This window comes from Lissotriton helveticus, chromosome 7 (genome assembly GCF_964261635.1).
Source record: "Lissotriton helveticus chromosome 7, aLisHel1.1, whole genome shotgun sequence".
Lineage (NCBI taxonomy): Eukaryota > Metazoa > Chordata > Amphibia > Caudata > Salamandridae > Lissotriton > Lissotriton helveticus.
The window spans coordinates 47,879,408-47,906,547 of record NC_136068.1 but is presented as its reverse complement, the minus strand read 5'-3'; the positions used below and the strand labels follow the sequence as shown (position 1 = coordinate 47,906,547).

General features: G+C 46.4%; 1 protein-coding gene across 1 annotated transcript in view; it reads right to left on the bottom strand.

The window, feature by feature from the left end:
- Positions 1–12,034, bottom strand: part of LOC144767995 (guanylate-binding protein 2-like) — a 274,664-nt gene extending 262,630 nt beyond the window's left edge. The window contains exon 1 of the mRNA XM_078651385.1: positions 11,919–12,034. The gene's annotated coding sequence lies outside the window, so the exon portion shown is untranslated. The remainder of the gene's footprint in view (positions 1–11,918) is intronic.
- Between the last annotated feature and the right edge of the window lie 15,106 nt (positions 12,035–27,140).

Sequence of the window (27,140 nt, the reverse complement as noted above, 5' to 3'; positions counted from 1 at the left end):
CTCAGTAAAGGCTGAACTCAAAAGATTATGTGAATTAGATATTATCGAAGAAATTGAATCTTCGGTTTGGTTGTCCCCGGTCGTTGTGGCTCACAAGCCCAACGGCAAAGTAAGACTGTGTGTAGATTTGAGGGATTTAAATGAGAACGTATGGGTAGATAGGCATCCTTTGCCTAATATAAATGAAATGTTTACAAAATTGAAAGGGGCATCCGTTTTTTCCACTCTAGATCTATCCAATGCTTACCATCAAATTGCATTACACAAAGACAGTAGACATTTAACATCTTTCATCACGTCAGAAGGTGCATTCAGGTACAAGAGAATGCCCTTTGGCCTAATATCGGCATCTTCTGTGTTCCAAAGAGTGATGCACACTCTTTTTAAAGATTTTAATAACGTCTTATACTTTCAAGACGACATTTTGATATTTGCATCTAATTCATCTGAACATTCTGAAATACTATATGACGTGCTATGTGTGCTGCGAGATAGTGGTCTAACTCTCACAAAAGAAAAGTGTAAATTTGGTGTATCCTCTGTTGATTACTTGGGACATACCATCAATAAAGATGGCATTTCTCCAAAATTGAATTTGATCAAAGCCATTGAATCAGCTCCCGACCCTGAGGATAAAGACCAGCTCAGGTCATTCCTGGGGCTTGCCGAATATTATTCGAAATTTATTCCCCTGTTTTCTGATAAAACTGTGCATATGAGAATTTAATGAAAAAAAATGTTCATTTCCTTTGGGATGAGAATTGTAAAAAAGAATTTGTTTTATTGAAACAATATATAGCTTCTGCACCTGCTTTAGCAACTTTTAACACTGCTCATAGTTCTGTCATCGTTACCGATGCCAGCAATATAGGAATTGGTGCAGTATTAATGCAACGCCAGAAAGGACAAATGGTAACGATTGGGTTTGCTTCAAGGCCTTTGAGAGATGCAGAATGTAAATACTCCACATTGGAAAAAGAAGCCCTAGCTTGCTGGTGGGGCATAGAAGATTTCCGCAAGTATGTATATGGTACTGTTTTTAAACTTTGGTCTGACCATCGTCCACTAGTAGATTTATTTACAACCAAAGGTTGTGGAAAAGCGACTTCAAGGATAGCCAGGTGGCAATACAAGCTTCAAGATTTCCACTTTAAAGTTGAATATATTCCTGGTGTTAGAAATGTGTTAGCTGACTGTTTGTCCAGATTACCGGTACCTGATGACAATGTAGTTGAGGTAGACAATGATGAGGACAATGTTGTGTCAATTTGTGAAATTTCTAAAGGATGTATTCGTGAAGACACGTGGAAATTGGCATGTACTAATGACTCTATTTTGAATGAAATTTGTGGTTTTGTGAAAACTCAATGGCCGCGCAAGGACTTGTTAACTGATAGTATTCGAACTTTCTATCATGTAGCCCAAGAGTTATCTGTAGTTGAAGGGATATTGTTCAGAGGCTTCCAATTAGTAGTGCCTGCTGAGTTACAGTCCAAGATTTTGGAGATGGCTCATGAAGGTCACCCTGGGATGACATCCATGAAAAGAAGAATTAGAAGCGAATTTTGGTGGCCAGGAATGGATAAGTGTATAGAAAGGTATGTCAGGGAGTGTATGGATTGTTGTTTGAGTGACAAGTCTCAGAAACATGTTGCGTATGAACGTCTCCCTGTATCTAGACCTTCACGGGTTTGGGAGAGTGTATCTTTAGACATTGCAGGACCCATGTCATTCAATAAAAGTATGATGTATGCAATAATTTTGGTGGACCAATTGTCCCAATGGCCGGAGGTAAAGATGGTCTGTAACATCACATCAGGGGTTGTGATCAAGTTTTTAAATGAAATATTTGAAAGAGAAGGTTTCCCTGAATCAATTACAACTGATAATGGAGTACAGTTTGTTTCTCTAGAAATGAAGGAGTTTTTGGCGTGTCATGGAATTAGACACAAACGTATTTCTGTTTATTATCCTAATAGTAATGGCATAGTAGAGAGATGGATCAGGGTGTTTAACCCCTTCGACGCTCATGACGAGCTGGGCTCGTCATGAGGTAGCCTCCTGCTACGCTCATGACGAGCCCAGCTCGTCATGAATAATGGGTTTTTGTAAAGAAGAGCACAGGAGGGGAATTTCGCTAGCGCTCATGTGGTTAAGGAGGGTCTCCAGCTAGCGTTACGAAGTGGTGGTGATTGTAAGCAAACCATAAGTGAAATTTTATGGTGTTATAGAAATACACCTAGAAGCATGGGTGATCTCTCTCCTTTTGAAAAAATGAGAGGGAGGAGATGTGTCTCCAACATGAGCCAACCATGGATGAGATTACTTAACTCGGAAAAAGTTATAATTAGTGATTCCAATGATGGCAAATCTTCCCTGTTTAATGTCAATGATTGGGTTTGAGTCAAAAAGGGAAGATTGGTCAAGTCAGGAGAGTCACGTTATTCAGATCCCTTAATGGTCAAACGTGTTGGTCGGCAAGTTCTAGAACTTTCTGATGGTAATGTGTGGAGCATGTCCAAGGTAGTAAAAATACCAATGTGGTTGTGGCCTAAGAATACTGTTCCACAGTCTAGTATTCCATCCAACTCTAAGTCCTCCAACAGTGCCAGTAATTGGAGGAAGTTCTCTGATTCAACGTCACTTCACAATGTTCCTAAAAATAAGATTGCCACTTGTCCCGCCTCTAATATTGTTCAACGTTCACAGAGGAAAAGTCTCACTCCAGTGCGGTTTAATGATTATCATCTTTATAGATAACCTAATTCATTTTATTTACAGCGTTTCGTCTCACAATTGTAGTTGTTATTTTTGTTATCTGAATCAATATGTAATCTGTTTATCAAATGCTGTGTTTTCATAATTCTGTTAAGTTGATATCTTATTTTGTTTACAAAGGGGAATGTGTGGTATTCTCATGTCACGTCTGGAATCGGGAACTCTGCTGGGTTCCAGATTCCAGAGGAGACAGTTAAGACCCAGGCTCGTTAGATCCACCTTGTCTCTGTACTTACATAAATAAATATACTATATATAAATATATTAATTGTCAAAGCGACATCATTTCACAGAGCCCTCCTCGTAGAGTACTCAGAATATTCTCATGTTTAAGTTGTAAACTCTTTCTTCTGCTCTTTGGAAGCAAGAACTCTCAAGATGCTGATAGCTGGACATAGCTCTAACTTATGTGGAATTCATTATATATTAATATAATAATATGAATATTAAATATTAATATTAAAGAATATTAACCCCTTCCATGCTGGTGACGAACCCCAGCCGTCACGCTCCGTGGCGCTCGTGTGCGGATGACGGCTGGGGTTCGTCACGGCCCGCCCTGTTCGTTTGTTTACCGCACAGCGGCGGAGACGGGCCAGCATTGAAAGGGTTAAATATTATTACATTAAAGTAAACAATCTTATGTAATGAGATTAATATTAAATATTAGCTATATTGCATAATAAATTATACAATTTGAATTATATGGAATTCTTTAAGGGTGAAGGAAAGTTGAGCCCAGAATACTTCATCCTCTTTACTAGGACAGTTAGTTATCTTGTTGAACTGGTATAGCGTGACAAGACCATTTCACAGTTTTCAAGATAACTAGTTGCTTTTAACCCAATAATAAACTTTCACTGTGGGGTAGCTCCTAAGAGGGCAAGATGCTCATTAGACCGTAAACATATACCTAGCCTGCTTTGTTTGGAATTTAATGCTTAGTACGGGCTGGAGAGCTGAGAACCAGAGGTTTCATGGTGACCTGGGTGGTTCCAGAGCTCTGCTGTGAGACCATATCCTGCTGAGTGGTTAAAAGACACTCCAAGCAGCCCAGCCGGACAGGGAGGTGCCCTGGAAGAGACGCTTCCAGTGGCCCTCCGAGGTGCATCCTGAGGGCCCCACGAAGTATGAGTCTACATAAGGAGGTTCATTTGTATTACGGTCCAGCCTCGTGGACCGCACTGTTCTCGGTGTCTGACCATTTATCCTTGGCAGTCGGTGCATGGTTGTACAATTATGCCAGAGTTTCCATTTATATTTTAAAGATAACCAGCGAGAGAATAGACTATTGAAACTTGAACGTCTGTGAGGTTGGTCTGCAGGAAGACCTGTCACCCCACATTTTGGGTGCAGCTTTCTAGGGAAGATGTGAACTGTTCAGCGACCATTTAAGACTGGGGAGGTATTTTCCCCCGAGTGGGTGTTCTCAAAAGCTGCTGAGCTGGTAGTCTTTGTCACATAACAAGAGTACACCTTGAGGGTGGCTTTTCCAGTGCTGCATAATTATCTGAAGATGGTTGGGGATTATTACTTAGAAATTACTCTCTGGCAACAGCGGACGCCTAGACGCCCTTGGGCATTTGAGCGCTATACAAATTTTCAAATAACACATCTAGAAGTTGGAAGGTGAGCACTTTCTCCAAAATGTTACCCTGGAAACATGATTATAGACCTACGGTTATAGTTGTCCAGAGATTTTATGGCTCTGCCGATGTACCGAAATCCTGACATAACATTCACTTCTGTTACAGTGCGACACCTTGCTCTTCCAATGTGCCTCATTCTCGACCACTACAATCATCAATTCCAATAATGTTTTGAAAGGCAAGGGTTGGAACGCTAAAACAATTGTTTTTGGTAAAGTAAAGAACAAACGAGCATATGCACAAAACTTGTATGGAAGTTGCAAACAGCCCAATTTGCAGATTAAGGCCATTTGCGACTGCAACAAAGAATTTTCATTTGAACAAAATTCAAATTGCTATTAATTAACTTATTACAGAATCGCAGTGGTATGTATTAATGTTTTGCGACTGAATTATGATTACAAAAATTTATTTTTTTACTGACACTTCGAAGGAGGTGGTAACCATTCACAAATAGGAAGGGGGCTGCAAGGGACCTCTTGGACCCCTTCCTGTTTGAAAATGTTTAACAAAATATTTTTTTAGAACAGAACAGGCAGTGGTACCACGTGCCACTGCTTACTCTTAAACAAGCACTTGCAAAGCCAATAGGTCTGCGCAATGCAAGAGCTATTGGTTTTCCCAATATGTTTTAGCTCTGTTGTACACCACCTTGGCAGCTGTTCAGCATGGCTAAAAGATAGTTAGTGCCGTAAAGCAGAGTGTCGTGGAGTAGAGTGGGCTGTTATGGAGTGGCGTAGAGTCATGGAGTGGAGTAGAGTTGAGTGGAGTGTCATGGAGTTGCATAGGGTGAACTGGCATAGTGTTGTGGAGTGTCGTATATTGGAAGGGTAGATTGGAAGGGTGTAGAGTGTATTAGAGTGTCATATAGTTGAGTTTTGTAGAGTGAAGCAGAGTGTCATAGAGTGAAGTGGCATAGAGTGTTGTGGAGTGGTGTAGAGCAGAGTGGAGTGGCATAGAATGTGTTGCATAGAGTGGAGTACAGTGTTGTAGAGTGCAATGGAGCGGAATAGATTGTTGTAGAGTAGAGTGGCATAGAGAGGAGTAGTGTAGTAGAATGAAATGGCATAGAGTGGAGTAGTGTAGAGTGGAGTGGCATAGAGTGTCAGAGTAGAGTGGCATGGAGAGTAGTGGCGTAGACTGGAGTAGACTGGAGTGTACTGTAGAATATAGTGGGGTAAAATGGCATGAAGTGGAGTAGAGGGAGCAGCATAGAGTGTCGTAGAGTGCCGTAGTGTCTCAGAGTGGCATAGAGTGGATTAGAGCAACAAATAGTGGAGAGTTGTAGAGAGGATTAGAGTGGCTTAGAATGAAGTGGCTTAGAGTGCATTCATTTTTAGCACAGTGGCATACAGTACATTGGTGTAGAGTGGTGTAGAGTGATGCAGGGTAGAGTGGTGCAGAATAGAGTAGAGTGGACTGGTGCAGAGTAGACTGCAGTGTGTAGAGTGCAATGGCGTAGAGTGGAATGGCGCAGGTAGTGTCATAGAGTGACAGAGTGGCGAAGAGCGTCAAAGAGTGGAGTGTTGCAGAGTGGAGCAAAGTGGCCTAGAGTGAACTGGCATTAAGTACAGTGGTGCAGAGTAGATTGGCATAGAGTGGATTGGTTTTGAGTAAAGTGGTATAGACTGCATTGATGCAGAGTTCATTGGTGCAGTGGCGTAGAGTAGAGTCATGCAGATTTGAGTGCTGCAAAGTAGACAGCAGTGGAGTAAATTGCAGTGGCATAGAGTAGAGTGGCGTAGAGTTCGGGCCATCACGGCAGTAGTTGTAGTGCGCAGCTGCAGCATGGGTGCACCAGTTGCCTCATATCAGTCCTTCGGCTAGGCGGCCTGCCTCATGAATTAAATGGAACTCTTCTCAATAGTGAAGATGGGTTGGCCCTCTTGCCTGTTTACCAGCCCAGCATCATCGTCTTTTTCGTAGCACATTCTGATGACAATGTTATAGATAGAGCTACACTACTATAGGCGCAGCAATTACATGTTATGTTACATTATTTATGTTTATATACTGCATTCTTTGGAAAATATGGCCCACGGCCCGAATGCCATGTATGTGCTTATTTAGATGTAAGCAACATTTTCTATTTAATGTGTTGTCTTGTAAGTTTGTGTGTGTTCCATGCTATTGAAAAGTGCTCATCAGGGCCACATTGCAGCCAGCTGTATAGTATATCTTCGCTATGTGGGGTGTATGCAAGGTCTGTCCAGTGCGTTCTGTTCGATGTTTGCGTGTGTTTTAAACTACTTACAATGCTCTTGGGAGATGCGTGCCATCCATCTATATAGTATTTCTGAGCAATGTGCTATATAAGCTCAGCCCAGTATGCACTATTACATGTCTGCGTATGATGTACATTAGTGAAAAGTGTTGTTGGGGCTACAGTGCACCACAACAGTCAGCTGTACACTCTATCAGAGATGCACAGTAAACATATCTTTGTAAAATAGTTACAGAGGCCTCGTTTTTTTCTGGTTCCAGTACCCCCTGGGCCCCCACTCTGCCTATTCCTTGCATTTGAAATTTTACATTTACTGCTGTAGTGCGAGAATGCATTTCATGAAAAGGAATATAAAGTAGGGTTTGCCAAGAGAAAAATGCCAGCCATGTGTTTAAAGAGCCTGGAAAGACCTCCTCTTGGCACTAAATAGGGTTATAAATAAAAAAGTATGTATTCATTTGTAATGTGACTTTTTTGTCTTTGTTCCCTTTAATTATCAGTCATGGATCTCATCATTCAGGCATCCCCAGAACACAATTAAAGTGCATTCAATTTATATTTGCTGTTCGAAGTATGCACAGATAAGTGCTGAAAATACGGCTTTAAGTGACTCCTAATTTTTGTCGGTGGGGCAAAGTGGTAGCAGGGCCGGCCCTAGGCATGTGCAAACTGTGCACCTGCACAGGGCCGCCAAACACCAGGGGCCGCCATGACGAGGATCGGATCCGAAGGATCTGATAATAGAGGCCGTGGCGGCCCCTGGCTGTGGCAAGATTTGGCGGCCTCCGGCTCCGACCCCGACTCCTTAGAGTGAGGACAACTGGCAAAAATAAATAGTGGTTTTGCATTGTTTGCCTGTGCTCTGATGGCACGCTGCTCGACTGAAACATTTCAGAAGAACTGACAATTTATTTGGGCTGACTGCAGCAAACCCCAATTCAATTTGTGGCTTCACTGTGGATTCCCAGTAAATATTGGACTGGGATTTAATGCTCTGCTGCTTAAGTGCTTTATTGTGTCCAGACTGAGCAAGGTGCAACATTTTAACTGCCTGCATTAATGAAATAAAAATATCCAAAATTATAGAGGCCCGCGGGCCTCCTACCTGTTCAGGGGGTCTAGGGACAAAGGGACGCCTTTGGTCTGTGATCTGAGAGCACGCTGAGGAAACACAAAGGCCCAATAAAATGCCAGGGTCACCATTGTAAGTAAGGAGGAACATTTTACACTATGAAAAGGCTGAAACATTTCTGAGCCTTATGCATTTGGGTAGTATGGGCAACCAAGAAAATGTAACATTTTTGGCGATAAATAAAGCACATTTTGCAGATGAATTGAATCGCCATATGTTGGCCACAGCAGCCGCTTTTCATGTATTTCCAGTTATACCCTGATAGTGCACTTCTACAGCCCTACACCACCTCCCTGCTTTAAAAAGTGTCTGATGATTAAATGAGCAGAAAGAAAGACTGGCAGATTAGATTCATCCCTCTTGTACAATTCATGGTAAATCTGAGCCTAGCTAACCAGCGAGTAATGATAATATGAAATAACAAAGTATACTAATTTTCAAACATGTAATCACCTGCTAACGCTGTTGAAAGCTAGAGCAGCAGTATTTTACGCATGCGTATTAATACTTTTAAACTGTTTCAGAAATAAAGCTACAGACTACCATTTCATCTACAGTAATTTATTTAAATGTAAAATACAAATGTGTACTCACCCTTTCTAACATGATCAGTGAGTTGCACATTTTGACTTTCGCAGGAGTTAGGAAATAATCTGCACCTCTTTTTGGGGCATATTACCAAGGGCAAGTATCGCCGCTTTCTCAGCGAATTGTGCCGAGAAAGCGGCGATACTGCCAGAGCCCTTTTCACAAGGGCATTTTAAAGCCTGCCACAAGCCCACTTTGCATGTCGGTGATAAACATCGCTAATGACATGCAAAGTGGGCGTTCCCACGTGCAACCACATGATGAATGTGGTTGGAGGTGGGAACACCCTAATACCAAGGAAGGCGATGGGAGGAAAAGACCTGCGATAAACTCATTTATCGCAGGTCTCCCAACGCCTGCTCTCATTAGGCGTTAGGCATTGATAACATGGGGGTGTGGATCATAAAGCTGAATCCACCCCCCCATAGTATCAAGACCCACATTAGCGCATGAAAACTTTTGTTTTCATGCGCTAATGTGTCATATCGCCGACTATCGCCGAATTTCTATTCGCCTGCCTGATGCGCATTGATAATTGTGCGCTAAAATGGCGATGAAATCCGGCGATAGCCGGCGATACGGGATTGTGCGTTGTGTGTTTTCCAACACACTCCTCGGTAATATGCCCCTCTGTTCCTCAATGAATCGAAATGTCAGCAGCTCACCTAGGCATTCCCAGAACTCGCCTTGTTATATTTCAGTACATCAATAATACTGTGAGCCCATCAGGGCCGGCCCTAGGCATGTGCAAAGTGTGCACCTGCACTGAGCCGCCAAACCCCAGGGGCCGCCACGACAAGGATCGGATCGGAAGGATCTGATAATCGAGGCAGTGGCGGCCCCCTGGCAGGATTTGGCGGCCTCCGGCTCCGACCCCGACCCCGGCTAGCAATGGCAGCGTTGTTCACAATCTTGTTAGTTTCACTTTGCCCAGCAATGGGGTCCCAGGGCCATCAATCGTTGCCCACTACCAATGACCATATGACGTGACGGCCCTGGGACAGCCCCCGCACGCTGTGCGCAGTGCGGAACTGCACACCTGCTGCCGCTCTGACGCGTCACGTGGGTCACGCTCCCGCCAGGCCCAGGAGAGTGCGTGAGCGGTGGTGCCACTGACTGTGAGTCGTCACCGTGTCTGCAGTGTGACTGTGAGAATATTACGCGGCCACCGACGATCATCAGAGAAGAACACCTGTCCCGTGTCCGACTCCGAGTCTCCGGATTGCCGGCAGTGCTGCAATGCGCTCATGACTGTGTACAGTACACTTACTGCAGTGCATCTTTAAAATTACTTTGACTGAGGTCGGACATTGTCACCATCCCTCAGCACATGCCATCTTTACAGAGTGACATTGTCACTGCGGTGAAATCTGCACATATTTGTAATGCAGATGCTGGCTAGATATCACAAAGTCTTTTGCTTTCTTTCTTCCAAATCAGTGTTCACAGGCTATTTATTATTTTCCTGACAATGTACCATGTTAATGATAAATAGGAAGCACCGAAAGAAAAGTGTGACATCAAACGTCCTTCTGGAAGTAGTCAAAGACTTTTCAGACATTAAAAGGGACACACTTCCTATCATTACAATGACATTTAATTGTAAAGTAAACTGGCTGTTTGGCTAGGTTCCCTTCCTGACGACTGCCTGGCTTTAGTTAAATATATGGCAAACTGTCAAAATTAAGGGATGTTTGCGCCTTAATTTCTCTCTGACTGATTATTAGTATTTAGGTTTTACGGATCTGGATTTACTTGATGTGAAAGGTCTTGACCCACTTTCTTTAACCAGAAAAATCATACAATGCTTCACCCCCCCCAAACACCCACACCCTTTCGTACCCCTTACCCTATGCACAGGTCCCCCTATAAATGTTCAACCTACTTACAACAGGTGGTAAATGTATGTGGCAAATCCACATGGAATATGGGGTTCCTTGTGATTTAATGGCTGGAAAAAACGACCTCACGCACTGAGGGGCATATCATCTAGAAACTGAGTTAAAATTATCGCCGCTTTAGCGGCAGAAAACTGTCCCTAAATCGGCAATGATGGGCTTGATAATACACCCTTGAGAATTCCAATAGAAGCCCATGTTCACAGCAGAACATGGGTTTCTATTGGAAGTCTCAAGGGCGTATTATCAAGCCTCTTATCTCCACTTTAGTTTTCTGAATTTGGAATGGCCTAATTGCGGGCCCTTTTGTTTAGATTTCTTTTTTGGGTGGACAGTGGTGCAACCTGGGGTTGGTGCATTATTCTGAGCAGAGGCAGAGACATGCTGTGGAAGCTGTACTGACCTTGGGTCAGTAAAACCCAGGGGATACTCCAGTTAGGCCACAGGTACTACTGCTAGTGTCACTGGGTAGTGGTAACTCAGTTTCATAGTTGAACATTAAAAGAAGGCGACTTCAGGCAGGATAGAATTGGTGCTCACCAGGCAGGTCTTACTTTCGTTCTTGGATCTGACTATGTTGGCAGCACAAACTTCATATCTACAGATGTTGGATTTGTCTTTGTGGATCCTGGCTTGTTTGGCTCATTTATTGCTAAAATTACTTTCACCTCATGAATTGTCCCTCTTGGACATAAAAGATTAACCATTGGCGTTGGCAGCAAGGTAAGCAGGGCCGGCCCTAGGCTGGGGACTGCGTGGTAATGGCATTTTGTTTGCTTTGATACTTGCACAAGTGCCACCATTGCCTTTGCCTACCAACGAAACGTTTGTTCTTGTGCTCGTATTATTAAAACACCTTTCTGAGCTCTGCCCCGTCCGGACCCCCTCTTCCGGGGCCCCCACCTATGCTCCCTGCACAGGGCCACCATGAGCCTAGAGCCGGCCCTGGTGGTAGGTGGTGGGCCTGGCCACTGGGGGGGGTCCTCCATGTGCTTTGCAGGGGTGGCCCCCTCAAGTTTCATTACGCCACTGTCTCTCTCTCCACTCTCCCTCTCCACTCTCTCTCCACTCTCTCTCCACTCTCTCTCTCCAATCTCTCTCTCTCCACTCGCTCTCTCTCCGCTCTCTCTCTCCAATCTCTCGACTCTCTCCTCTCTCTCTTTCCACTGTCTCTCTCTCCACTCTCTCTCTCCAATCTCTCTCCCCACTCTCTCTCTACTCTCTTTCCACTCTCTCTTCTCTTTCTCTCCACTGTCCTCTCCACTGTCTGTCTCCAAACTCTCTCTCCACTCTCTCTCCACTCTCTCTCCACTCTCTCTCCACTCTCTGTCTCTCTACTCTCTCTCCACTCTCTCTCTCTCCCCACTGTCTCTCTCCATTCCCTCTCTCCTCTCTTTCCACTCTTCCTCTCCACTCTCTCTCTCCATTCTCTCTCCCCTCTCTCTCTCCACTCTCTCCCACTCTCTCTCTCCACTCTCTCCCACTCTCTCTCTCCACTCTCTCCACTCTCTCCACTCTCTCTCCCCACTCTCTCTCTCTCCCCACTGTCTCTCCTCTCTCTCTCCAATCTCTCCCTCCACTCTCTTTTTCCACTCGCTCCCACTCTCTCTCTCTCACAAAGTAGTGTACGTTCTAACAAGAGTGCTTACCTGAGGGCACCATTTTGCTGCCTCGTCCCTTCTCATACGAGCATTGCCCTGGAGAATGCTGTCTGTGGGGCCCCTATCCATGTCCTTGTCCCTTCTCAGAGGAGGAGAGCCCTGTGGGGAATGCTGTCTCTGGGACCCCCACCCCCATCCTTTTTCCGGGCCTGACGCGCTCTGACTGAAGAGAAACAATGTAACTTGTTACATTGTTTCTCTTCAGTCCCAGGTCACCGGGAGCAACTCAGTGCAGGCTGCAGACTGCAACTGCCTGAGAGAAATTCACTCACAGCTCTCTACCGATGAGCTGAGGGGGCCTCCCTTCATGTACTGAAGACTGGGGGCCCCCTCACTGCGGGGGCTGCGGGGGTGTTTTTCTATTCTATCTCCATCCTATTGAACAGTCAGATACATCTTCAGAGAGGTCATATGTACTATTTCAACTCCAGGCTAAGCACCACTAGGGAAAGTGTAGGACTCTGGAGAGCGACTACACTGGAGGTAAATAGATCTTTCAAATTCACAGTAAACACATGTCAATGTTACAAATGTTCACATTTTTAAAGGCCTACCTTTGACAATAGCTAAGTCACCTGTTAGTAATGACATTTAAGCCTTTAAGACAAGGATGGATAAATCACAAAACTGAACATACCTAATATGTAGATTAGGAGACAGCAAAAGCATAGTAAATTTCTGTTTTTCTGCATTTTACATAAGGTAAAACTATCTGTGTAAATAGAGAACAATCATTTTCTAACAAAATGACTTAGGTATCAGTTACAGAAACCATACTAATCACATTTTATTGCTAATCGTAGGGTTTGGTAGACATATTAAAAAGATGATTTCTGACCTGAGCCTGGCATAATAAAATCAATTGAGAAAGACTATTCTTTCCTCTCCAGTTTCAAAAATTAAATGATTGCTGAGATGAGAAATAGTTTTAAATTGAAGAGCAATAGGCCTGCCCGAGCAGCATCTCCCTGGCAGGAAGGCAGAATGGAGCGAATTACAGGCCACTCTCTCCTAGATATCTTGGGAGAGGGGAGTAGGAACCCTGATAGCTGACATGAAGATGGTACTCAGAGTTCTCGTGATTTGTGTAGTGTCTCCTCTCACTACAAGAGTGCTCTTGGTTCTGTAAGGGAGGTTTGTTTTTCTAAGGTAGTTTCCTCTTTTCACTAGGGCAGCCATGGGTGGGGCACACACTCACATTTGGGTCCTGGCATTCTGAAAGGTCTCCTAGATCTGGAGTCTCTGGGATCGCTTGCACTAATGTGACAGGAAGTACTGATAAAAGGTGAGTTTGGCTACGGGATAAAGTGTTATCATGATCGCTGTAAAAAAAAATGCTTTCACAACACCTGCACCGGCAAGATGGTTAAAAGAGGAAGAAAGTGCTGCTATGTCTGCCTGGAAGAGGACATGGGTCTCTACCTTTTATCCTTGCATCCAACCTCAGAAAGTGCTTCTCAAAAGACAGGCCAGGTGGATATGTGTGGGCTCATGCAGAGAAAGAACAAACAATGGCACCACTGAAAGAGCACAATCATAAGTAGGAGCATAGCTGGTCACTCTGGAGAGAGTATGTTTGCCTGCATCTCACTGCTAAATGTTGACTAGTGCTGCCCTAGAAGCTTCCCTTACCGGTTTGAGAGCGCTGGGAGTGAGCAGAAGGAAGCATTACAGCTGATAAAAAGTTGTAAAGAACTTCAACTTCAGAGCACCAGCACAAGGTGATACGGCTATACAGCACAGGATAGCCTGATAGCAACAATGTGGTGTTTTGTTCCATTTGAAGCTTTTTGTAAAGAAATACAAGGCTTCCGTGGTAATAGTCAAATCAATATTTTGACCTCAAAGGGCACTGCCATGACAAAATAAAACAAGCACTGAAAAAATATAATATTGTTAATCAACGACAGACCTGCTAGATTTGCCAGTGCTTGTTTTCTGTTGTTTTCGCCTCTGCACTTCCGAGAACCAACACCCTTTCCTGGAATTGATAAAACCGAAACTGAAAGTCGCCAGTCTGACCCTGCACATGCTGGCCGGGAGCCGGGAGATCACAAGGGCCAGATGCTGAGGCCCAGGGGGTGGTGGGGGGGAGTGTGTGTGTGGGGGGGTGGGGGGGGGTGGGGGAGGAGGCTTTCAGGCCATTGCACCTTTATGCTAGTTGCACCCCGCAGGGAGGGGCTGGTTCGCCTGGGGTTTGACAGGGTTGATTTTAGTTGTCACTCTGGCCTCGTTTCCACCAACCTTCTAAAAACAAGACAGCACCTCGAACTACGTGCTTCTCAAGAATGTGTGATGTTACAACGCATACATTTACAACGCATACCTTTACAACGCAGTTTTTACATTGCACCATCCCTTACAATGCATCATTTCACATCACATGCCATTACAACGAATTTATTAAAACTACAATTACAACGCATTCCATTACATCACATTAGACCTTTACAACGCATACCATTACATTTAAGGTAAGTGTTGTACAGTGTAGGCAAAAAAATACTATTCTAACTCCAGGGGGTGCAACAGTAGGGTAAGTGTTTGATGGTGTAGGGGTAAAAAATAATATTCTAACTCCAGGGGGTGCAACAGTAAGGTAAGTGTTGCATAGTGTAGGGGTACTATGCGTTGTAATGGTATGCGTTGTAATGACATGCAATGTAATGCCTGCGTTGTAGTGACATGCGTTGTAGTGTCATGCAATGTAATGGTTGCGTTGTAATGACATGCGTTGGTAAGGATATTGCTATGTAATGACTGCATTGTAAATGTAGTGTGATGTAAGGACTGCGTTGTAAATGTAGTGTTACTTAATGACTGTGTTGTAAAGGTTGTTTCCCACTTCTCAAAGCTACTGGAGTTACTGACTGACAAGGCAGCACTGCTTCGGCGCATTTGATGATGAAGGTTTAAAATGTAGATCGTAGGAGATCATAAAAAAGGTATTGCTTCTCCTTCTGACACAATTATCGGTTCCAGTACAAAACAAGCATTTGCAATTCAAATTGGTCTCGCATTTGTGATTCAAGATTCAAGTGGTCCCTGAGATATTCTTTTACTGCAGTAACAAATAGTTTTTTTTTGAAGGGCAAAAATAGGGGGAGGTAGGGGGCCTACATGAGTTTCACACAAGCTAAACTGTCTATTCCGATAAGGAATTCAGCTCCATGAACCTTCAAACTACCTTAGTGGACCACATATCAAGGAAAACGGCAAAAAATACTGCTTTGCACTGGGATTCAGCCCACTGTCAAAAACGTGGCTGGTATAACTCTAAATCTAAAGTGTAGTTTGTGTATTGATTTGCTTTAGTCCCTTCTACCTTTAATTAGACTATGTGCTGGGCACTAGATACAACTCCGATATTCTTCCAAAATTACATCCGATATTTAGTTGACAGGAGATCAACTACTGTCAATAATAGTACCTTTTAGGAACGCCGAATGAATCATATGCTTAAATAAACTGTAGCAGCCTATGAACATGCTTATAAACACTCTATTAATTAATTAATTAATTGCGGGTTTCTAAAGCGCCAGAATCGACTCCCGAAGGAGTATCTCTGCGCTGTAGACCGCTGGGGAACCCGTCCTGGCTTTCCCTGTGAGATGGTCCCTACTGGGTATCTCCAAGGTGAAACCAGGCTTCTGTAGTAGGGGATCTCTGTGTATAGTCATAATCTAGTGAATAGTCCCGCCCATGTGCGTGGACCCCGGAGCAATCAAAAATAATCTCTTACAGTGTCAAAAAATGCAAAAAAATGCATAGACACTTAAGAGAGAATTTAAAGACAGATAATGCAGCCAAAAGGCTACACTGTCCAGTACTTCAACTAGAAATTTCCACCATAAAATCCACAAAACAGCAAAGCCTGTACAGATTTCCCTTGCTTAACAGCAAAATCCCTCAGGAATGATAGAGAGAAGAACCTGGACAGACAAGCCCCATAGGCTGCCATTATGTGGCTTAATTAGGATACTGTGCCTTTAAGAGAACCTTCTAGAACCTTCTCTCAGTATCCCAGAATGCATAGCAGGTCCAACTTAGCCTCAGTTCTTTTTTCCGGCTCCTGCAAGCAGGACCCTGGAGCATTGAGCTCTCCCTTTCAAGGGTTTTTGTTAGTGTTTTACACTGCTTTCGATTTTTGGTACTTTTAAAGTACTCTGGTGACTTTCTTTCTGTGTTTCTGCACTCTTTTTTGTCCAATAATGCCTGCATTATTCGACAAGTGCCCTGAGTGCTCAAGAAAGAAGGCCAAGACAGACTCCCATGAGGTCTGTATTCTCTGCCTTCCCTCTTCCCACATCCCTGAGGAGTGTAGGATCTGCAGAAGCTTCTCTGGAAGGACCCTGAAGGAGAGGAAGAAGATCAGGCTTCAGGGGCTTGAGGAGAGGAAGCTGAAGGCACGAGGTGGGTCAGGAGGGGCTCCTTCTACCCATGCTGAGGCCTCTGGGGGGCTCCCCAGGGGCAGGAAGACCAGCCCGCGCCCAAGGTCTCCGTCTGGGTCAGTTGCGCTGACCACGACGTCGAGGGGACGGTCAACGGCCAGTTCCAGGTCTCCCCAGGGCTCTGGGTCGAGAAAACGTCGCCCGTCGACGTCGAGGAACGTGTTCCGGCCGCCGTCGAAGCCGGTGTCGATATCCTCGTCGTCGCTGTCGGCGTCGAGTGATCGACATCGTAGGGCCCGGCGTCGGCGCTCGCCGTCGAGGCGACACCGCCGTTCGCCGTCGAGGACATCGTCGTCGAGGGGATCCTCGTCGTCAAGGTCGCCGTCGAGACGAAAGGCATCTCCGGCGCCGACGAGGTCGACGTCGAAGCATTCCAAAAGGCCGACGTCGAGACGGTCGAGAAGATCGACGTCGAAAAGGTCGGAGAGGTCGACGTCGAGGAGATCCAAAGGGTCGCCGTCGAAGCGATCCAGGAAGTCGACGTCGAGACCGGCGAAGAGGTCGAGGTCGCCGTCGAGGCACCATCGCCCGTCGTCGAGGTTTCGTGGCTCGTCGATCTGGTCGGGGTCGACGTCGAGACGAAGACACGGTTCGACGTCGAGGAGTGTGATTCGGTCGACGCCGAAGGACCGTTCGACGTCGAGGGGACATCGGTCGTCGTCTGGACACCGGTCTTCAGCGTCTGTAGGTCCTAAGGACAGGCCCAGGACTGTGGGGGGCTCCCCACTCTCTGGTAGAGGTGATGGCTCGCCGGGACCGGCGCATTCCGGGGTGGATACTCCGATGAAGCCGTCTACGCCTCCTCCGCGGCCTGCTGTGCCGAAGGGTCCTCCTCCGAAGGCCCCTACCCCGCCTCCGAAGCCGGCTCCGCGGGACCCGCGTCCGGTTGCTCCTCCACCCCCGATCCCACCGAGGGAGGTGTCGATGCCTAAGTTCCCGACGCCTCCGAAGAAGACTCCTAAGAAGCCTGGAGCTCCTGACCCTGGGAGGCCGAAGGAGCGTCCGAGGCCCAAGAGGTCGAGGTCTCGCTCGGGGAGACGGGACAGATCGAGGAGTGGCCGCGGATCTTCATCACGATCCAGGCATCATCACAAGAGACGTCGGTCCAGGTCACGTTCTCCTTCTGGGACCCGTTCCTACTCGCCCACGCTGTCCGATTCGCCGGAGACTAGGGTGTCTCCGATAGACGATATTAGCACATTTCAGGAGGTTCTCCTGCGTGGTGCGGCGAAGTTGGGCATTGAGGTTGAAGCGCCTACGGCTTCTACCTCGGTAATCTTTGAGACTTTACACAAGAGGCACTTGTCTCGCCCCCTGTTACCTCTGGTGCCGGGGCTCCTTGAGCCCGCCGAACAGCTATTCCTGACGCCGGCGACGGTGAGATCTGTCCCTTCCAGGATACTGAAAAAGTACAGGGCTCCGGACTCAGACCCAGCCTTCTTGAGGAAAGACCCGGTACCGGATTCAGTCATCGTGACTGCTGCTCGGAAGCTTCATTCCACCTCCCCTGCGTCCACGGTGCCTCCGGACAAGGAGAGCCGGTGGATCGATTCTGCTGGTCGCAAGGCGTGTGGGACATCCGCCTCGTCCATGAAGGCAGCCAGTGACTCGGCTTTGCTGGGACGTTACGACCGGTCCCTTTGGGACTCGATGGAGCAGTTCGCAGACCTCGTCCCTCGAGACCGCAAGGAGGACTTTGTGGAGATCGTCAAGGAGGGGATGTTGGTCTCTAATCAGGCCATCGGCGCTGCAGCAGACATATCGTTGCTGTCCGCGCACGGATATTGCCACGGGATTCACCAGAGACGCCATGCTTGGCTCAGGTTGACATCGTTGAAACCGGAGGCACAGCAACGCGTGGCGAATCTCCCGTTTTCCGGAGATACCCTCTTCGGGAAGCACGCGGATGATGAGATGGCCAGGATGAAGGCCGAAGCGGAGACCCTGTCGGCAGTGGGCCTGGAAAAGCCCAAGGAAAAGAAACCCTTCCGACAGTACCAGCGTCGGTTTGGGGCGCAGGGTCGTGGAAGGGGGCAGTCTGCTGGTCAACATCAACAGCGGCAGCAGCAGCAGCAGTACAGGCAGCCCTTCCAGAAGCGACAGGGTGGTAGAGGTCGTCAACAGTCCTCTACCGCGACCAAGGGCCCGGCCGGGTCCCGTCCCTGAGCTGTTACTTCCCCCTCGTCCGTTACCCGCTCCGGTGGGGGGAAGCGTTCAATTTTTTCTGGCAGAGTGGAGAAAAATTACTCAGGACAAGTGGGTGCTGAATATTGTTTGCAATGGATACAGTCTACGTTTCACCAGCCCTCCTCCATCGATTCCTCCCGTCAGCTCGCAGTATCAACTGCGCGAGCTTCAGACGGAGGCGGACGTTCTGCTAAGGAAAAGGGCGATCGAAGACGTACCTCTGTCTCAAAGAGGAAGAGGTCTGTACTCTCGGTTCTTTCTTGTCCGCAAGAAGGACAAAAACGAGTTCAGGCCCATTCTGGATTTGCGGCAGGCAAACAAGTGGATTCGCAGAGAAAAGTTTCGCATGCTGTCGTTGCATCAGATCTACCCTCAGCTGCAACGGGGAGACTGGATGTGTGCCATAGATCTACAGGACGCATACTTCCACGTGCCCATTGCATGCAAACACAGAAAATTTCTGCGCTTTCAAGTCGGCACCAATCACTATCAGTACACGGTGCTACCCTTCGGACTGAAGTCTGCACCCAGGACATTCTCAAAATGTATGGCAGTGGTAGCGGCACACCTGAGGAAGAACAAGGTGTTTGTCTACCCGTACCTGGACGATTGGTTGATCAAAGCCTCCTCCTTCTCGGAAGCTCGAGCACACTTCCAGAAGACGTGCGTTCTCTTGAACAGGCTGGGGTTGCACATCAACATGTCCAAGTCGGTCCCGATTCCGGTGCAGTGCATCCAGTACTTGGGGGCCTCCATCAATACGCTGTCAGCAAGCGTGTCTCCTTCGGAAGAGCGACGTTTATCACTCGTTCGGAAGGCTCAGGCTCTCATGGAAACTCCGTCTACGACGGTGAGGACCGTGTCTTCTCTACTGGGATCGATGGCCTCTTGCATTTTTCTCACTCCTCACGCACGGCTACAGATGCGTCCTCTGCAGGAGTGCTTGGAGGATCAGTGGGACCAGAGGAGAGGTTCTTGGGACGACAGGATACGACTGTCTCTACATGCTCTTCAGTCTCTGAAGTGGTGGTGCTCGAAGGAGAATCTCCTCAGAGGCGTTCCCTTCCACAAGGACATTCCCACACAGACCATCGTGACGGATGCGTCTCTCCAAGGTTGGGGGGCGCATTCCGGAGATCTGCAGATTCAAGGGACGTGGTCCCCGACGGAGTCCACGTACCACATCAATTTCCTGGAACTGAGAGCTGTTCACTTGGCACTGAAGGCCTTTCATCCGTCCTTTCAGACCAACTCTCTGCTTGTTCAGACGGACAACACGACTACGATGTATTACCTCAACAAGCAGGGGGGCTCGAGATCGCGCACTCTGTCGCAGGAGGCGCAGGCGATCTGGCACTGGCTTCTGGCTCGAGGACTGTCGATAACGGCCACCCATCTGCCAGGTGTGCAGAATGTTCAGGCAGACGAACTGAGCAGAATCGTGCAGGAAAACCACGAATGGGTCATAAACGACGAAGTACTAGGAGAAGTCTTCGCAAGGTGGGGAACTCCAGACGTAGATCTGTTTGCCACCGCCGAAAACAGCAAATGCCGAGGCTTCGCCTCCAGGTACTACCAGCCAGGGACGCTGGGGAACGCGTTATGGATCAACTGGTCGAACAGCTTTCTGTACGCTTTTCCACCAATTCCCCTGATTCCGGCGGTTCTCATCAAGCTGTCCCAGTCCAGGGCGAGAATGATTCTGATTGCCCCGGAATGGCCCAGACAGTGGTGGTTCACGGACCTGCTTCACCGTTCTCTCCTTCCTCACATGAAGCTGCCGTGCAGGCCGGACCTTCTCACGAAGTTCGGGGGGCGGATGGTGCACCCCAACCTCTCGTCTTTGAGTTTGGCGGCATGGCTCCTGAAATAGTGCAATATGGCCATCTGAATCTCCCAGAGGATTGTATGGGCATACTGAAGGAGGCTAAGCGACCTTCCACTAGGACTTCCTATGCTTACAAGTGGAAGAGGTTTTGCATCTGGTGCAAGTCTAAGAACTATGACCCTACGTCATGCAAGGAAGATGTCATCCTTCCATATCTGCTTCATCTGGCGCAGTCGGGCCTTAATGTCCATTCCATTAAGGTTCATCTGGCTGCTTTGACTGCCTACAGGAAAGGCCCTTCACAGACTTCCTTTTTCCAGATCCCTGTGATCAAAGATTTTTTGGAAGGCTTGAAGAAAGTGTTCCCTCCTGTCAGGCTTCCTTCGCCTTCATGGGACTTGAATGTGGTGCTGTCCAGATTGATGAAGGAGCCTTTTGAACCCATTCATAAGGCTTCGTTGCAGCACCTGTCCTGGAAGGCGGCGTTCCTAGTGGCCATTACATCGGCCCGCAGGGTGAGTGAGATTCAGGCATTGTGTTGCCAGGAACCTTATACTGTGTTTCATAATGCTAAAGTTGTTATGCGTACTCACCCTAAGTTTCTTCCCAAGGTTGTTTCTGATTTTCATATCAATCAGACTATCACTTTGCCTACGTTCTTTCAGAATCCTTCGTCTCCGGCGGAAAGGTCTTTACATTCCCTGGATGTGCGGAGGGTGCTGAAGTTTTATCTTGATAAGACTAAAGATGTTCGTAGGTCAGACCAATTGTTCATCAATTATGGTTCAGTCAGGACGGGTCTTGCTACCTCTAAACAGTCCATCTCTAGGTGGATTGTGTCCTGCATTCAGTTGTGTTACTGCAAAGCTAATAAGACCTTAGGGGGCAAACCTAAGGCTCATTCCACCAGGGGCAAGGCTGCTACGACAGCTATGCTCCGTAATGTTCCCATTGCAGAGATCTGCAAGGCGGCCACTTGGAAGTCGGTCCATACCTTTGCTAAGCATTACTGCCTGGATTCTGATGCCAGGACAGACGCTCAGGTTGGGCAGGCTTCGCTGCGGAATCTGTTCGCACAGTAGTGGCGTTATTTTACTCTCCACCGCCGCTTGGTGTGGGGATGGGCTTGCCATTCTATTCACTAGATTATGACTATACACAGAGATCCCCTACTACAGAAGGAGTAGTTTCTGTCCTGTAACTCCAGTTCTGTAGTAGGGGTATCTCTGTTATAGTCATAAGCGCCCTCCCGCCTCCCCGGTGGAGTGTTGTTCATGATCATAATGCTACAGGTCTGGCGTTTCCTACGCCCTCGAAAAGAACTGAGGCTAAGTTGGACCTGCTATGCATTCTGGGATACTGAGAGAAGGTTCTAGAAGGTTCTCTTAAAGGCACAGTATCCTAATTAAGCCACATAATGGCAGCCTATGGGGCTTGTCTGTCCAGGTTCTTCTCTCTATCATTCCTGAGGGATTTTGCTGTTAAGCAAGGGAAATCTGTACAGGCTTTGCTGTTTTGTGGATTTTATGGTGGAAATTTCTAGTTGAAGTACTGGACAGTGTAGCCTTTTGGCTGCATTATCTGTCTTTAAATTCTCTCTTAAGTGTCTATGCATTTTTTTGCATTTTTTGACACTGTAAGAGATTATTTTTGATTGCTCCGGGGTCCACGCACATGGGCGGGACTATTCACTAGATTATGACTATAACAGAGATACCCCTACTACAGAACTGGAGTTACAGGACAGAAACTACTCCATCCCCGGCGTATGTGGGGGGCCGTTGTGGAGATGAGGCAAGCTAACGCCCAGAGTTGCAGAGTGTGATCCCTAGTTAGAGTAGGCACCGAGGCGAGAATTATCGAGTCCGTCTATACCACGCTAATCCTCCAAAGCAACAACAAAAAGTACAATGTGTGTTTCCAGTTTAATCTGACTCAGAGGCATTGGCTGTCTGAGCTTAAATAGTTCACCTGTCCAATTAATACTAGTCAAATCAGGATTTTAATTTTGTTGGTAACCTGAAAGGACACTGTCCCCCCTACACTTCCCAACCAACCTGCATAATCATCGATTGTTTGACTAACACTTTTCCAGCGAAAGGAATGAAAATGTAACCCTATTGAAAATACTAAAACTAGGTTGTGTAAGGGTTGCAAGGTTAGGTGGCCACTTTAATTTATCTTAACACAACTATGGCAAACAAGAGAAAGGGCCCGACAATGGGTCGTAGGAATAAATCAGTATACTTGGACAAGGGTTCAAGGAGGGACCCCACTCGCGACACACTCGGCCTTCCAGGAGGTTGTATTTTACCCTTATGTATCTTGTGTTTTATGTAAAAAAGCTTCACTCTGGGATCGTCTGGAGTGAGAACCCATCGTCACATAAATCATGTCGTATGTTCAAGATATCAAACATCTACTGAACCTTTTGATAGACATAGCATAGGACCCAGTAGAAAATACTATGATTTGTCTGGACGTGGAAGCGCTTTACACCAGCATTCCACAAGAAGAAAGCATTCAAGTGATATAGGCCCTCTTGAGACATGAGGAATGGCAATGGGAAGCACTAGTAAGTTGGGTCATCACCCTCATGCGCCTAGCCTTGATGGAGAACTTCTTTAGTTTTGAAGACCAGATATATCTACAAGTCCATGGCACATCTATGGGCAGCACCTTTGTGCCGAGCAAAGCGTGTCTGTACGTAAACCATTTTGGAGATCAACACATCTGGCCCACAAACCCTAACTCTGATAGCATCTGTAAGGGGCTTAGATACATCAACGACATCTTGGTCATCTGGAAGGGGGACAGGTCCATTTTGAATAATTTTCTCAATTGGACAAACCAACTGAACCCACACCTACACTTTACCATGACCACAAACAGTGAAATGGTCTCCTTCCTGGATGTTGACCTCATCACCAGTGGAGGCACCCTGGTCAGTTCACTTTACACCAAGCCCATAGACATAAATAGCCTGTTACACTTTGACAGTGCTCACCCGCGCACTTTGAGAGAGAACTTACCAGTCGGCCAGTTCCTCCGGAACTGGCCGACTACAAGACTACTACATGACTACAAGAAAGAAGCATACATACTATCCACGAAGTTACAACGGAAGGCCTCCCCAAAAAAGATTATCGAAAGGGCAATAAAATTTCTCGTAATACCCCCCGGGAGGCCTTACTGGAATCTCATAAGAAACCAGAAAAGGACACTCTGATGTGTGTCACAACTTACAATTCCTCGTCTAATGACATTAACAAAATCATCAACAAACAAGCATTTGCAATGCAATAGGTCTCGCAATAGGTAAGTTTGAGCTATTGGTCTTGTAAAAGACAATCTTTTTATTATGTTTTTGTTTTGAAAGTTGTTAAAGTAATAATTTTGTCATTTACAATGTGAATAGTTTTAACATTTTCAAGTGTGACACTTATAACCTGTGTTCCGCTGAGTGATGTTTTTGTGGTGCTGAGTGGTGTTGTCTTGGTGCAGAGTGATGCTGTGGTGGTGCTGAGTGGTGCTGTGGTGAATGCTGATTGATGCTGTGGTGGTGCTGAGTGGTGCTGTGTTGATGGTGATTGGTGCTGTGTTGTGGTGATGAGTGGTGCTGTGGTGGTGCTGAGTTGTTTTGTGGTGGTGTAGATTGATAATGTGGTGCTGCTGAGTGATGCTGCGTTAGCGTTGAGTGATGATGTGGTGATGCTGAGGCTAGAAAGGTTAAGAAAACGAGTGTATCAGAGGGCAGAAGTTTACAAATAGAAAGGATAAGAAATGCTGTTGTTGTAAATGTATGTGTTGGGGACAAAGTAACAACACCTTTAATTGTAATTGCTAATTACAATTACATCTATTTATTCTTATCATAAAAAAAATGTAATCCTTGTGAGGAAAACCAGACTGGGATGTTGGAAGTACAACAAGCTGTTGGTATGCTGTTGGTATTGCTGTGGGGAGGGTGGCATTAGAAATCCGAGACATGGGCTTGCAGGCGTGAACATTTTGAAGCAGGGTGCGAAATTGAGGTACAGTAGGGCTTGATGAGACTTGAATGGCATATTTATATGGCCTGTGATAAAAATTTGAACAGCATTGGTAAATTAATTTTATTTGAGCGTCATGTTTTGTTTTTTTGATGTTATTTGTATCACATATTTTGATGTATGGACGGAAACAGGAAAAGACAAGTTGTCTGCCACACTTGGTATTTATGTTGTGACTTGTATAATACATTTAGATGGAATGATGGAAACAGTAAAAGACAATTTTTGTGACACACTTTGTATTTATGATGTGATTTGTATTTTTGTTGTATGCAATGATGTAAACATTGAAATACAAGTGTTGTGACACAGTTTGTAATTAAGATGAGAGTTTTTTCACATATTTGGATGTAATAACGACAACATCAAAATACAAGTTGTGCGTCCCACTTTGTGTTTATGATGTGTTTCAAATATTTTGATGCAAATACGGAAGCAGCAAAATACAAGTTGGGTGGCATAATGTAGTTGTGCTGAGTGGTGCTGTGTTGGTGCTGATTGGTGTTTTTTTTGGTGTTGGTGAGTGATGTTGTGGTGGTGCTGAGTGTTGTTATGGTGGTGATGAGTGTTAATGTGCTGGTTCTGAGTGAAATTGTGGTGGCGTTGAGTGATGCTGGTGTAGCGCATAGTGATGATGTGTTTATGTTGCGTGGTGTTGTGGTAATCATGAGTGTTTTGTTGGTGTTGTGGTGAGTTGTGTTTTTGTGGTGCTGAGTGATGCTGGGCTGAAGTTTGGTGGGGATGTGGTGTTGCTGAGTTGTGCTGTGGTGGTGCTGTGTGATGCTGTGTTGATGCTGAGTGGTGCTGTTGTGGTGCATATTGATGTTGGTGTGGGGCTGAGTGGTGTTGTGGTGGCGCAGAGTGATGCTGGTGTTGGGCAGAGTGATGCAGGTGTTGCGCTGAGTCATGCACGCATTGTGCAGACTGAATATTGGAGTAGTGTTGACTGATGCAGAGTATGGGGTGAGTGATGCAGTGGCTGCGCTGAGTGTTTGAGGTATTGTACTTAGTGATGCAGTTGTTGTGCAGAGTGATACAGTAGTTGCATTAGTGTTGAGTGATGCATTGTTTGTGCTGAGTGTTGTTGGTGTTGCGCAGAGTGGTGCATAGTAGTGTTGAGTGATGCTGTGAGTTGCGCTGAGTGATGTAGTTTGTTTGCTGACTTATGCATTGTTTGTGTAGAGTGTTGCAAGTGTTGCGTGGAGTGATGCAAGTGTGGTGCGTAGTTTAGCTGTGTTGAGCTGAGTGTTGCAGGTGTTGTGATGAGTGTTGCAGGTGTTGGGATGAATGAGGCTGTTTTTGCGCTTAATGATGCATGTGTTGTGCTTAGGGATGCTGTGGTGTTGTAGAGTTGTGTTGTGGCGGAGGCTTCTTGATGTAAAGTGATGCTGTAGTAGTGTTGAGTGGTGTTGTGGTGTTTGTTATTGATGCTTTTCTGGTGGCGTCTGAGTGTATTTTAGTGTTGCTATGGTTATCTATACTACTATTATAAAGGAAGAACTGTGAACCTTTGAGGCGGGTAAACTCGGGAACCACAGCGCCAATCCACACACCTGATACATCGTTGAAATTGTCAGGGTGTGCAGATGGACATAGGCTATATAAATTTTAAAAAATTACGTTATTTAAAACATTTACGAGAAAAAAAAAGTAGTCCCATGGAAGTAGCGCCGTCCGCGACGTGCGTGCTGACATCAGGAGCCCGGGGAGGAGCGACGTCCAGGAGCGCGAGGAGGAGCGGCAGACATGAGCGCAGGGAGGAGCAGCGGACAGGCAGGGAGGAGCGGTGAGGAGCGGCGGACAGGCTGGGAGGAGCGGCGGACAGGCGGGGAGGAGAGGGGAGGAGCGGCGAGGAGCGGCGAGGAGCGGCGGACCGGTGAACTCAGGAGCGCGGGGAGGTGCTGCGGATGAGGTAAGGCTCCGGGGGACCCACAGACAATGTCGGGGCGGGCGGGGGCCCTGAAGCCAAGGTCAGGACGGGCTGCTACTCTGGGGGACCCACGGACAATGTCGGGGCGGGCGGGGGCCTGGGCGGGCGGGGGCCCTGAAGCCTGATTGCTCCCGGACAAGGTCGGGACGGGCTGCTAGTATGTTATAAATGTAATGTGTATGTTAATCTGTGTGTTTATTTGTGTGTGTGTTGTATTATTTTGTGTGTGGCGTGTGTGTTAATGTTGTGTAGATTGCCGTAATAGATACTTATATATTTTTTTATTTTTAAAAATGGCGGACGCAATGCGTCCCCTTGACGCTACTTACGTTTAGTAGGTCAGCGGTCTAGTTTTGTTGTTGTCCTGCTACTTCCGTGTCCAAGTTTTGATTGATGTTTTTTTCTAGCCAATCGTAGCGCTACGGTTTTGACGTAGCGTTGCGATTGGCGTGCGTCAACGGGGAATTTCCCAGTTGATCGAGAATCGTGGGGCGCGGAAGGCGTGTTCTTGTTCCTGTGCTGTTGCTGCGTCGTTTGACAGGTAAGAGTTTATTTATATGTGTTTTTTTTTTTAAATCTTTTTATTATTATAACACAAGAGGAAAAATATACATATCGGGTGTCATTAAACGAAATACAACACAGCTGTGGACGGGCAAATGAAGCGAAGAAATACCGTACAGTCAGAATCAGCAGAGGAATCCATACCAGCGTAAAGTAGAAGCAAAACAATTAGATAGCAATGACCGTAGGCACCCCCTC